Here is a 14,217-nt window from a genome sequence, read left to right as displayed (position 1 = left end):
GGTCATAAAGCGAGTGCCGAGAGAGCTTGGTGAGTGTTGATATGGCGGAAGGGACAGCGACAAGCGGAGAAAATGTGGGCGAAGAACTTGTGGCTAAAAGAAACAGCACGTCTGTTATTTGGAAGTACTTTGGTTACAAGAGAGATGACACATTACAAACGCAGATACTCTGCAAGTCATGCCGAACAGTTGTAGCAACCAGCAGAGGAAACACGACTTATCTCCATAACCACCTACAACACAACCACAAAGAGCTGTATGAAGCGTTTCAAGAAGCTAGCGTTAGCAAAAGCAAAAGTACTGACGTTAAGTCAGAGAGCAGCAAAACAGCCCAGCAGGCATCCATTCATCAGAGTTTTGCAAGTCTAACTCCTTATGAAAAATCATCAAAGCGCCACAAAGAAATAACAGAGGCCATCGCACATTATTTTGCAAAGGACCTGATGCCTATGAATACAGTGAGCAGTCTGATAAAGAAACTGGACCAAAGATACCAGATTCCGTCATGGAATTATTTTTCCCAAGTCGCCATACCACAGATGTACGACACCTGTCGGAAGACGGTTCAGTCCGAACTGAGTCAAATTATGCACTACGCAAGTACTACAGACCTTTGGTCGAGTCACACAACAGAGCCATACATGAGTTTCACCGTGCATTTCATCACTGACGACTTCAAACTGAAAACACGATGTCTAGAGACTGTGTATTTTCCGGACTCGCAGACTGCTGAAAACATAGCTCTTGGATTACGTGAAGTATTAGCCAACTGGGATTTACATGAAGACCAGCAAGTGTGTATCACAACGGACAACGGCGCCAACGTTGTGAAGGCCACCGAACTCAACAGCTGGGTCAGACTTCAGTGCTTTGGCCACAGGCTGCATCTGGCCATCGGTAAGTGTTAAAATGGCTAGGAGAATAAACGTATCAGCTTGTCACTGTAGCAGTCGTCTATATTGTAGTCTTATTGTTAATTCACATGATAGAAGTTAATTAAGTAATATTGGTAGAAGATAATATGCCAATTATGTCACCTAATGTCACATGAATTTATTACAGTTGTTAGAGAAGAGGATAAGGAATATGGGAGAGAAAGGAGAGGAGAGGCTTCAGTGGAGAATACACACAAGGGATGAATTTTATTAAAGTTATAGTGTGTAGCATAAAGAGCAAAGTGAGACATAAAAAACGAATAGCAGACTTTGTATTGTATAGCATGCTGATTTGTAACCTAATGATGATTTGCTCATGCAAACACAAGTTAGGCTACTATATGATAGATGATTGTTGCTAGTCTCAAATACTGTACTATTGGTGTTGATAGTCTATAATTATTGTAGTTACAAAACTATGGTGTATACTGCAGTTACTTTTAACCAGTAGGTTTTAAATCAAAAATGTTTGTCTTGTTTTCTCCCCACTCCCTAGAAAATGCTGTTAAATATGATGACTGCGTTGCTCAAGCTGCTGGGCTCTGCAAAAAATTGGTGGGACACTTCTCCCATAGCTGGAAAGAGAAGGTGGCACTGAAAAAAGCACAGCAGGAGCACAACCTCCCAGAGCACTCACTCATCACTGAAGGCCCAACAAGGTGGGGGTCCAGGCAAAAGATGATCAAGAGAGTTCTGGACTTATCTGATGTCCTCTCAGCAGACAGAAAATCAAGGCATTTGGTTCCAGGCACTACAGCCTCTGCAAGAATTTACAGATGCTCTTTCGGGTGAGAGTTAACGTGAGTGTTTCTTATGTGAAACCAGTCCTTCATCTGATGAAGACATCAGTTCTTGCAGAGAAGGAAGAAGACAGTGATTTAACAAAGTCCATTAAGGTGAAAATCCTGGACTACATGAACACCAAGTATGACAACCCAGCAACCCAGGAACTTCTGGACATGACGTGCTTCATGGATCCCAGATTCAAAGCCACCTATATCAGCAGTGAAAAGGTCTCAGACATTAAGACCAGGGTGATGTCAGAAATGGAAGCAACAGCACTGAAGGTAATAATGTTATACTGTTTATTTGACACAAGGGTGATAACATATTTATATAAATAAAGTAAAATATTTCCCATACACAAATCTGATTTTGCATGGTCTTGAATGGAACATGACATATAACTGAATATTAATGCAAAATGAATAATGTTTTTTTTTTTTTTTCATATTCCTCTCTCTGTTCTAGGAAAGGAACCCCACTGACCCAGAGGCCCAGAGCATGGATCCCCCCAGTACCACTTTGAAAAAGGCAAAGAAATCACTGGGCAGTCTTTCAAGACTGTCCCAGTCCCTACTTCATCTTCTGTGCAACTGGCACAAGCTGTGGAAGCTGAACTCAACAGCTACTTGCTGTCCCCCACCATAGACAGTGAAGCAGACCCTCTGGCTTGGTGGAAGCGCCACCAGGTCAGCTACCCACAGCAGAGTAAACTAGCCAGGAAGTATCTCTGTATACCTGCAAGTAGTTCACCCTCAGAGAGACTTTTTACCACATCAGGAAATGTTGTAACATGCCAACGCACATGTTTAAAACCTAGCAAAGTAAACATGCTGGTTTTCCTAGCAAAGAACTTGCCATAATAAAGCATGCTCACACAAGTGTGTACACACAGAGACACACACACACTTACATGAATGCACACACAGACACACAGTACATTACAATACATATTGCCCTACAGTGATTGTTCCTACTTCTACATGGGTTTAACTACATTGTTATAGATTGTTCCTTGTGCTATTTTTTTGGCTGAGAACTTACTATGAAAGTAGATCATTATTTTTATTTATTTTTATTTTTTTGTTTAATTTTACCATTTATCATATCATTTGGTGGCCTAGCACACTTTAGACAATTGCAATGAGAGACATTGCAGTTGGATTTAAATTATGTTTACATTTAATTAAAATGTAAAATTATTTAACTTGTTTTCAGAATTTTATTTATTTCAGCAGTTTAATGTAGTAAGGGATGTTTCTGTTTAGAGTAGCAGAAATGTTTTAAGGGGGCATTAAGATGTTCTGTTAAAGTCATGAAGAAACTGTATTGCCATGCCCCTAAATTGGTTCAATCCCAATATAGCAACTGTAGCCAGGTGCAATTTTTTCAATAAAGACATGTTGTTGGAATGGAAATATTGCATTTCATTTTTTTTCCAGGGTCTGCATAGGCTACTCAATGTCTGGGTTCTATGTTTGCAGCGAATCCAAAGCATAAAGACAGCAACACCATATATTTAAGTATTTGTTTATTTATCGCAAGTCATATCGTCATCACAACACTTAATAACATTATCGCATATTGCATGTTTTCCTAATATTGTGCAGCCTTACTCCTTATACAGTTGTTTAATTTTATAAGTGCATCTGGTTGGTGATGATGTCATTAACCATCACGTTAGTTTCTGTTGTAATAAACTCCATCATTAACAACAGTCTCCTCCACACGCAGCTTCTCTGCTGCTGTGAAAACTGAATCGCGGGCGGATTAATATGTAGGGAAAACCAAGAATGCAAGTTAGGTTTTGTCTTTTTGTCTTCATAAAACATCCTGCTGATGAAGAAAGTCAACAGATCAGATACAGACAGGGTCAGAGAATCACTGACCTCCTCTGTGTGTCTGTACTGTACGTGTGTGTCTGTACTGTACGTGTGTGTATGGAGGAGCTGCACTGACACAGAGAGGAGAGATGCTGCAGCCGTGTGATAATAAATTACATCAAAATTTAAATGTCTGCACTCATTAATACTCTGGTCTTCAATAACCCCCACATGTGAAACACAGTGTGCTGTACAGTTGTTTGGATTTAAACGGATTTTAGTAAACATTTACTCCAATTACTCTAGGAATCATTTCAACCCTAAAATTAACGTCTTCTCTGTAATTTTCACACTTTGCAAAGTCAAAGCCAGACTGACACCCCTGCTCCAACCAGTTCGACTGAACTGACCAACCGACCTTTTTTACCAAAGACTCTCCTGCTTAAATAGCACCTTTTTAAATTCAACAGCATGTAAAATGTGGCAATAAAAAACATTTTCCAAAATGTTCTGTGAGAATCAACAATAGGAAAGTTTTTCTGATTTGCATGAATCTTCAAATATGCACACAGACAAACTAATGTTACCTAAAGCAGCACTGTGAGCTTGATGAGAGTTTCTCATATGTACAGTTTCTGCGTGTCGTTCATCCTTTGCTCTTTGTTGCTTTTGAAACTTTTGAAAGCAAAGTTATCCATCACAGTCACATAATCATGGTAGGTGCTGGAACAAATGATTTTTTTCTGAGCACTTATCTACAACTTTTCACAAAGTAAAGGTCAGGGCCAATCTAGCCATTATGTACAACAAAATCACGCTGACAAAGAACATGAGGGTTCTAAAACTACAGTTATTAACTGGCTGTTAGTCTAAAACTGCTGGTAAAACAGCAGGAAGTGTATTACCACCTGATGTAATCAACAGCTACCTTCTTTTCCGTCCCCGCCTCCCAACTATGGAAAGTCAACTGGATGAGCAGGTTGTGTGCTCCTCACAGTGCCGTGCTCATGGGACCACAGAAATGATTTTCATTGGTGGATACTGTTCTGTGCACTCAGATGCACAAGCCTGATTTTGATCAATTCAAATACTCTTTTGGATGTCGATTATCATCACAACAGTAAAAGCTTTGAAGCTGATAAAAAATATTTGGTTCAGCCCTAACAAATATGAACACAATTAAAAACTAAACACAGCAAAGAAAACACATTAGACTGATATCAGACTGAATTGTCCATTTCCACTGGGGGTTCAATTTTCCCCAACTACTCACCACAACTCAATAGTAGTGGGAGAAAAAAGCATCTTGATTTGATTTGTGGATTTTGATTCGACTTTTTTATATGCATAAATAACTAGTACTTAGTCCATTAACTCAATGCTAACACATAAAGGGGTTAATAGAAGTTAGCATTGGGACTGTGATAATATCATCTTTAATGGATCCACTTTTCATCAAGAAACTTAGGTGTGCTCATACTTTCAGACATACATTTCTCATACTGCTGGCTCAACACTGGCGGTTTGTCTTTAGGGATGTTCCTGGCCACTAATTTAAAGTTTAATTCAGATTTGTTGACTGGTCTAACAGTAAATAGATACTGAGAACACATTTAAAATTGAGCACAATTTACTAATTGATAATGTTAAACACAAAATTCTGTGTATTAAGCAGTGGTGGAAAGAGTACAAAAAATCTGTACTCAAGTACAAGTACTGCTACATTGCTTAAATATTACTCAGTTACAAGTAAAAGTACTGGTGTTAGAAATATACTTAAGTAAAAGTACAAAGTATTTGTCTCAAAAACTACTCAGACTATTAGTCACTTAAAACTGTTGATGTCACCAGCAGCTCTCCATATTGTCTTTTCCTGAACCAGTAGTTGAAAATGCTAACATTTGAGTAATCATTAATAATTTTAATAATTTTAAGTCCAAGTTGAATTTTCCTTACTCAACAAATGGTTCCGCCAAACAAAACAATGTCAAAATATAATATAAATATCCACTAATTATTAACATCCTTACTCCAAACCTGTGCTGCTGCAGCATTTTGCTTTGTTTTGCATTTGTACGTCCTGGTTTTCATCGGTCTGTTTGCAGATGAAAGATTTGGATATGAATTCAGATTGCAATCAAATTAAGTAACTAAGTAGATTACATCTTGTAATACTTAAGTATGAGTGAAAGTACAGACTTGAAAATCTATTCAGAAAAGCACGATTACCCCCCAAAATTACTTAATTACAGTAATTTAAGTATTTGTAATTAGTTGCTTCCATCCTTGACATTAAGAGCCACCTGAAGCCATTAATCACAGTCTACAATTGCCCTCTCGTATTTTAAATGCTGCTGAAAAGCGTGCTACTTTGTGCTTTGCAACAAAAACATGGCACATTATCTTTCAAAACATGAAAACAACTAACTAAATGTTTCACCTTTTCAGACTGAACAGCATCACAGTGTCTGCGAATTACTCCAGGACGGGTTTAAACCCTAAACTTAATGTATTCTCTGTAATTTTCACACTTTGCAAAGTCATCCCACGGGCCAGACTGGACCCTCTGGCGGGCCGGTTTTGGCCCATGGGCCATATGTTTGACACCCCTGGACTAGCCACAAATATATAAATATTTATTTAAACATGTACGTTTAGGCTCAGATAATCAGATTTGCTGTGAGAATTTGAACAACTGTATGATATACTATCAATAATTAAATTGTACAATAACTTTGCCATTTCAATAAACCCACAGTGAAACCTTGTTTGTGATCAGAGAGCAACCAATCACGTCATTACCACTGATGGTTTCAGTATATACAGTGTTTTCCGTACCTGCTAACTAGTTGTTTTTCGGCACAATTTGCCATTTCTCATAGACTGGTGTGAGACCAGAGACTGTTTCAGAAAGTTGTTGCCTTTTTCTGCACAATAAAATATCTTTGGTGAGACATCACAAGGTTTTAGGCCAATCACAATCAATATAACTTTTCCTTCTTAAACATGGAAGTGTACAATGGATGCTAGTTATGAGCAGCACTAAAGAGGTTGTTTTCTGCTGACTACATAATATGCTGTTTAACTAACTTAATGTTAGCTAACTGGTTGGTAAAGTAACATTAACCTATCAAATCTTTCTCAACCTGTTTATAATGAAAAGTGTTCCCGCTTGTTAGCACATCAGCTAGAATTAACTTCAGTGAACTGTGTATTAATTTACAACATTAACGTTACAGTTTAGAATCATTTTGCAGAGTTAAGTCTAACTCCCACTTTGATCGTATTGTTATCCCATTTTAACCTCCATCACTGACGTAAATTGCAAGGAAAATAAAAATGTACACTTAATGACCCACTCGTGTCAGACTTGCTGCTAGTTTACATGGCGTATAACCAAGGCAAAAACCCTTTAACAGCTATTCAAAAATGCTATTTTTCCTCCATATAAAACCACAGTAACACAGCAAAAACTCGTTCATTTATGGGATAATAAGTTCAAAGTGCTTAGTGAACAGTAATTACCTTAAATAACGGTGAATAGTAAATGAGATGGATGAAGACAACCACACACAGCTCTCACCTTCGCTTGTCTGTATTGAGTGAGGGAGAGGAGTGCAATCCTCCTACAGGGGCCCTGAGACATTACCAACAGATCGCCGAATGATCAACCCACACAGGCAAGGATCTGTCTGTTATTTATGTTCATCTATTGTATCACTGGCTGCGTACACAATGTTTTAAAAGGGACCAGTATAAATACACACAGTATTAACAAAATGTAGAACTAAATATGAAATGTTCTGAACATAGAATATCATAATAACTCTGAGAAAAGACTGAAATGAGCTTTTCAAATGAATTATTTTTTGAAAATGAAGTAGCCTTTATCACAGACTACTTGTTACACGGACACAGAATCCATCATTTCAGCCTGAAGGATAAAATTACACAGGTAATGATGTGGCGAGCCCAAACAGGGCTGGATGAATATAACGGCCGTGGCCTGATGGCTGTTTTGGGCAATCTTTTTGAAGCAATTCTTGTCCTTTTATTTTGTTAATTTAATGGTCTGCAGAGTGAAAGCCAGCTGTTCAGCAACACACTCTGAATCAGTGGCACAGTACACACCCACTGGGATGGGAGCCAGACTGTTTTCACATCTAATACAGTTGATTAAGGATTTATTTCGACCAAACCAGGGTTGGTGATTGTTGGAACAGTGGGAAGAAAAACCAGCACGGTTTGGGTGACTTTATTTTGCTTTTCTATCAAGTTGAATGGGGTTTGTGTTAGAAAGCCTGTCTACACCTCCTGCAGTTAGACTGCAACAATTGCTTCCACTTTTCCAACTTTCCAGAGGGACAACAAACTCCTGCCCTTTAATGAATATCTTGTTTGTGAGGATAATGTGAGAACTGTGCATAAAGAGCCTGTTAAGTGTCACTGTGGAGTATATGTTGTGTAACTTAACAGTTTAAACTGTTTTAGTTGCTATTCGCTCTAATATGCAAGCCTTTTTCCCTTTCTCCCACACTAGATCAACATTATTGTGATCTATACAATTATACAATCAGATTCAGTCTCTGTGTTTAACCCATCCTGGTGTCAGGAGTAGTGGGCAGCCGCTTTGCAGCACCAGGGACCAAAACCAGTTCTCAGCCAGCAGCTCAGTCAGAGTAATGACAGAATTCCAATCCCCAATTGTATACCTTCTTAAAAAGGTAAGCAGACAAGTATATATAACACCTTCTAAAACACATTTGATCCAGATAATATGTCAAACAAGGTCAAACTATCCTACAAATCCAAGATAAATCTCAAAGAAAGTTTAGTTTAAGATTGTGATAAGCGTCATTAAATGTGTGTTCTGAGAATGGTGTGACGGTGTGTTCACACCAAAAGTGAAGTAAATATTTGCCTTGCATTACTCATGGGAGTTTGATCATCAGATCACTTTGGAAACATTTGTAATTATTCGCGTCACAAGGTTGTGTTTATTCACTGCAAACAGGCGGCTGTAAGCTAATGAGCAACGTGTGAACAGCTAGCGAGCACTGGCTGTGTGTTTGTGTGTGAGCCTGACAGCACTCACCAGAGAAGAAGGTTCTTTCTTTTTTTGTCTGATGGGGCTGCATTCCTGATTAGTGGCAGACGGCTTAGAGGAAGCAGTTAACTGGCATTGTGCATGAATGAAATAATGATAAATAGTTTAACTAGCATTCCTGGTGCCGACTAGCGACAGTGGCAGTGTTTGTGTAGTCGACTAATTGTGCACATCCCTACTCCTGATAGTGAAGGAGATGGCACAGAGCAAGTTCTGGTCTGACCTCAGCTCTCTCCCCCAAAGCTCCTTGGCTGTCTGCAGCTGTCTGTCAGCTCTATGCCTCAGCTCCTGTCCACACAACACCTGGCAGAAGCCTCGCGCTAGATGCAAATTCTCAGCTCGCATGAATGGTACGAATTTTGTGTGTTTGCGTTGCATCATTCGCCTCAATCACATTGCCCGGTATGAATGATATGAATTCTGTGCCTTTACACACTTCATATGTAATCTACTCACACAAAAAAGTTTAGTTGCTTTTGGTGTGAACAACCTTTATAAACCAGCCATCCAAATTTGAATGATTAAAACAATCGCTATGTACCTAAAATTAGGTTTTATTTTAAAAATGAACAGGTTTCTCAGCGCTTCTCTCCATTTAACAGATTTAGTGGATATATCCACACGTTTGAACCAGATGGAGGTGACAGGATGGTATTTTGTTGTGTCGTTTGTGTGTCTGTTCATGGGGCTTACATGTTGGCGGCCAATGCAGGGCTCCAGACTGCGACTAAATGGTCGCATTTTGCAACTAATATTGATGAGACATTGCAAGTATATTTTTCATCTACTCACGCATGTGCGACCAGTAAATTTGCAGATTTGTTTTTATTATTATTTAATATTTTTTGTTGCTGACAAACTTCTGCTCCACACTTCAGCCCAGTAGTTGACAGTAATGTGCAAATGAGCTGGTTTGCCAACTGACATTAACTACAAAGGAAAGGAGAAAGAAGTCGAACACCAAAGAAGATGAAGGCGGGCCAATGTGTGTGAGAGCGGGGGGACGAATGACCACTGTGATTGGCCTATGTGTAAAAAGAGGCGGGTCTTGGGGTTATTGCGCGAATCCACAGGTTTCAAAGAACTTACTTTCTCCCCAGTATACCTCGTGTTCCAGAGGAGACAAATGCTGATAATGAGTCCAACTCAGATTGCAAGGAAACGGTCATGGCGAAAAAAGCCAAGAAATTCTGTTTTTGCGATGAGTGGCTGCACGAGTTCACCTGGCTGAGGTATTTCAAGGAGATGAATTCAATGAACTGCAAATTCTGCTGTTGATACCCACAACATGTGGGGAACACAAAATTTGCTGATAATACTGGCACCACACAATTAAAACACGACACTTTGAGCAAACACAGTGCCAGTCTGAAACATAAAATGTGCAGTGACCTGTGTAAAAAGTGCAACTCCTCTCCCAGTTGCATTTAGAAGACAAGAGGCTGCTAACCAGTGCGTCGAGGAGACCGAATTGATATTAAAGTTTAACACGGCCTAGTTCATTGCCAAGGAAAACATTATAGTTTCTGCATTTATTGTTCAAGTATTTATCAGTAATATAGTGAAAATGAGAGGAAATGTGAATATTTACTTTGCAAGTCGATTTTGGTGTGCGCCCCTAAATTTTCTGCTTGCGCTCCCAGTAAAAAAAGTTGTCTGGAGCCCTGGAGCCCACATCACCGAGCTGTGTGTCAGGTCCGTCAAAAAATCCTGAACACAGAATTTGTATAATAGTCTAACTGCACAGTTCAGCACAACATAGATCTCAGTCTTTTCACATGTTTTCAGCAACTATTTTTGAACATGTATAATGTGTTTAGAAGAAAAACTCTAGACTGGGAATAATATCCAAAATACAACACCTGAATGAGTTTGAGAGTTTCATTTGATGTGGTTGAAAAGCTTTATTCTTCTGAATGCTCTTAACACAGTTACTTAAAAAAGAAAACACACACACCTTGAGGCACAAACAAGCACAACCCCCCCCCCCCCCCCCCCCCCCAAACACACACACACTCACAAAGAGGACCCCCTGGAGATCTGTCCCCTACCCCCCTGAGGCCAACAGATTCATTTGCACTCAATTATAAACTCAGTTGAAATTTTTAATTCAAAACCTGTGAGGAGAGGGTGAACACACCCATTACCCTGTTAATTGAATTCAAGTGGTGGAAAGCTCTTGGGTTAATATGAACATTTTTTTCCACATGTCTAGTTTGTGGTGCTTCTCAAACTGAGACATTCATGAGAGACATTTATTTTTATACGAACAGAATCAGAGCAGCAGTGATGATAAATATCACCGAGTTGTGCTCTGGGAAACGGAAGAATCATTATAACAATCAAAAATATATTGCACAGGGCAGACCAGCTCCCACTGGTATTTAAAAAGATAATAATTTAACAAAATCACACAACAGCTGAGTGTTTATATTGCTCTTAGTTTATTCAGAGCACACACAGCACTCTGCAGAGCATATATCGCCTCCCTCTGTTTGGCCCCTTTAAGCATCTGGAGAATGGACAAACAATTGAGAGGCAGACTACATTACAGGCCCTCAGATATTGCTAATGCAGAGGAGACAGCCTCAGGAATTGTTATCCCTCTCTTTCCTATTCACGGATGGCAGCTTCACTCTCCGTCTCCCATCTCCCAGGCATGACCCCATTCACACGCTCCACTGGCCACTTGCATTGTGGGCAGCGCGGCTGATAGCCGGGCCAGGGAGCCTGTTGAGAGGCTGACCTCACCTCTATCTCTGACGCACAGGTAGGGCCTGAAGAGTGGGAGGGAAGGCTGTCTGCATAAAAGAGAAGGAAGAGACCGCTGGGTGCAGTCAGGGAGTTAGAGAGGATAAAAACCTGACACACTTGAGACTGGTTTGTGGTAGATGTCGTGTTTTGAATGAATACTAAGAGGATAAGGCTGCTGTTACTTAATATTTTCTTATTGCCAGCAAATCCCATGATCATGATAGCAAAACCAACAATGTGTGAGTGTATTTCTCATCTGCAGAGGTAGCAAAAGTAAACACATTCTGCACTCAAGTACAACTACAGATATTTGTGTCAAAAAAAAAAAAAGATTCAACTTCTTTCCTGCAGTAACAGGGTTAGGGTTAAACTTTGCCCCATCGTGTTCATCAACCTGTCCTCTCACTCACCGTATGTGTTTTTTAGCTGTAGCAATTATGGTGTTTCATTAAACAGCTGGAGTTGGAGACAAAAGTTGTCTCAACTTTAGCCTTTCTTTGGAGCATTTATTTTATCATCATATTTACTGTTATCGGCTAAATGCCATAAATTATCAGGATAAAAAATTTTGCCAATATCGCCCATCCCTAACAGAGACACACACACTCACGTACATACACACATTCATGCGACAGCGCATGCATGTGCACACACACAGACACACACAACCTCAATGATACATCTCCTGCTATTAATACTGCTGGCATTATGGTGGGGATACTAGTCGTCAGTGAGCATCAGGCACACTCAAAATTTCATGTAAAAATTTTCAAGTTATTGTCAACATCTTGTTGTTGGCGTGTGTTTTGTTGTTGTTGTTGTTGTTGTTGTTGTTGTTGTTGTTGTTGTTGTTGTTGATATAGGCCATGTCTCTCCCTGTTGTGGTCATCTCTCATGTGTGTCAGCTGCCCAGCGGCTGGGCCTCCATCCTGTGGTACAACATGCTGACCACCAAGCTAAAAATATCACATCATCTATATAACTAAAATTAATGTTGTTGCAAATGTTTCTATTTGTCACTTGTTTATGTAAAAGTCGTTGGATAAATAAGTTAACTCTATTTTGGTATCAGTCTCAAATATCTCGGTTGACTTCAGAAATCAAGTATCAGTCAGGTGTGTTAAGATTTCTTTTGTCTTGTCATCTTCAGAATCTGAAGTTCTTCCTCACTCCTCCTCCAGTGAAGTGGTCTCAGCTGTCAGAGGTTCTCAGCTGGCAGTTCTCCTCCGTCACCAAGCGAGGCCTGAACCAGGAGCAGCTCAACACGCTGGCCGACAAACTGCTGGGTACAATCAAACACAAAAAAACAAAAATGCAACAAGAAGCAAAATAAACCCCTCTGATAGCTGCAGATGTTTTTAAGGCCTGTTTAATGTAAACTTGAATGTTTCTCTGCAGGAGCCAAAGCTCAGAGGAACCCAGAGGAACTCATTCCCTGGACCAAGTTCTGCAAGGTGAGACTCAGTCAGCCAGGTTATGAAAATGTCAAAATCAGAAATGGGTTTATTGCCAAGTAGGTTTTCACTTACAAGGAATTTGCTACTACTAACATAATACTAGAAATATAAATAAAGATTAAGGCAAAATGCATTTCTTTTACTTTTTTCAGAAGTGGTATCTGTCCAGTTAATTCATCTTTGCTCAACTAAACATCTGCAGCAAAGTGCCGATGAGAAGCTTTTCCCTTGTGGCTGTGGATCGAAGAAATCCTGGATGTGATTAAAAGACACCTGCCTCCCCTGTGGAACAACAGGTGAGCAGTGTTTTTGTGTTTTGTGATTTTCAGAGTGAGTGGTGACCATTTCCCAGAGGTCCAGGGTGGATTTGTGAATGTCTTTGTCGTCTGTTTGCAGCTCCATCATGGGCTTCATCAGCAAGGAGAGGGAGAAGACTCTGCTGAGTGACAAGTGCCCGGGACCTTCCTGCTCAGGTTCAGTGAGAGCAGCAGAGAGGGAGCATCACCTTCACCTGGATCCAACACCACGTCCACGGTGAGCACACCATCAGTCACTCATGTCAGCTTCTAATAAGGATTACTCATTTTGATTTGTCAAACTCAACACATTTGGAAAAGTAAAATATGGTCCTAATGGTACTTCCTGTTTTTTTTATTTTTGACATTTCTTTCAGTAGAAAGCAGAGCCAAGTTTTGAATTTTTCCACAGCTTGAACTTGAGTTTGTAATATCTGTCATTTTGGAACCCAGACAAGCTGGTCTTCCACTGTGTGGAGCCGAACACGAAGAAGGAGCTGACCGCCATCTCATCTGCACCTACAAGGTGATGGCCGCCAAAAACATCCCTGAGAACCAGCTCTGCTTCCTCTACCCCGACATCCCAAAACACAAGGCCTTCAGGAAGTACTACCCCAAAACCTCATAGAGTAAGTCACACCTGCACACATTACTCAAGTACAATACTCGACTACTTGTATTTTTCTGATTCTTCTTCTCCACCATGTTTCAGAGGCAAACATCATGTTTTACTTCATTACACTTGCACATTGCACATACTGAAGTATTTTCAAAGACACTGTCTTTGTAATTCGAATACACCAAACTGACCCTGCACTAAGCCCCACCTCCCAACAGCAACTGTCCAATCATAGCTTAGCAACCTGAACTAGCGCTGTCAAGCTTTCCATTTCTCTGGTGACGTCTTTTCTGTTGTCTCTCACAAACATGAAACACAGGAGCACACGTGTGGTGAATGAATTAAACTCTGTCCTTATCTGCTCTGACATAATCTGTTGTCCTTTTTCTTCTTCTCTTCCCAGATGAGTGCAGAGTTTGAGAACCAAAACTGAGCACGATGAG

At 40.0% G+C, this 14,217-nt stretch overlaps 1 pseudogene; it reads left to right on the top strand.

The window, feature by feature from the left end:
- Window positions 1-641: 641 nt before the first annotated feature.
- On the top strand, window positions 642-13,783 carry LOC146322371 (signal transducer and activator of transcription 1-alpha/beta-like; annotated as a pseudogene).
- The last annotated feature ends 434 nt before the right edge of the window (window positions 13,784-14,217 follow it).

The sequence above is a fragment of the Lutjanus erythropterus genome, chromosome 8 (genome assembly GCF_056507025.1).
Source record: "Lutjanus erythropterus isolate fLutEry1 chromosome 8, fLutEry1.hap2, whole genome shotgun sequence".
Lineage (NCBI taxonomy): Eukaryota > Metazoa > Chordata > Actinopteri > Lutjaniformes > Lutjanidae > Lutjanus > Lutjanus erythropterus.
The sequence above is the reverse complement of the archived record's forward strand: the minus strand, read 5'-3'. Positions and strand labels throughout refer to the sequence as shown.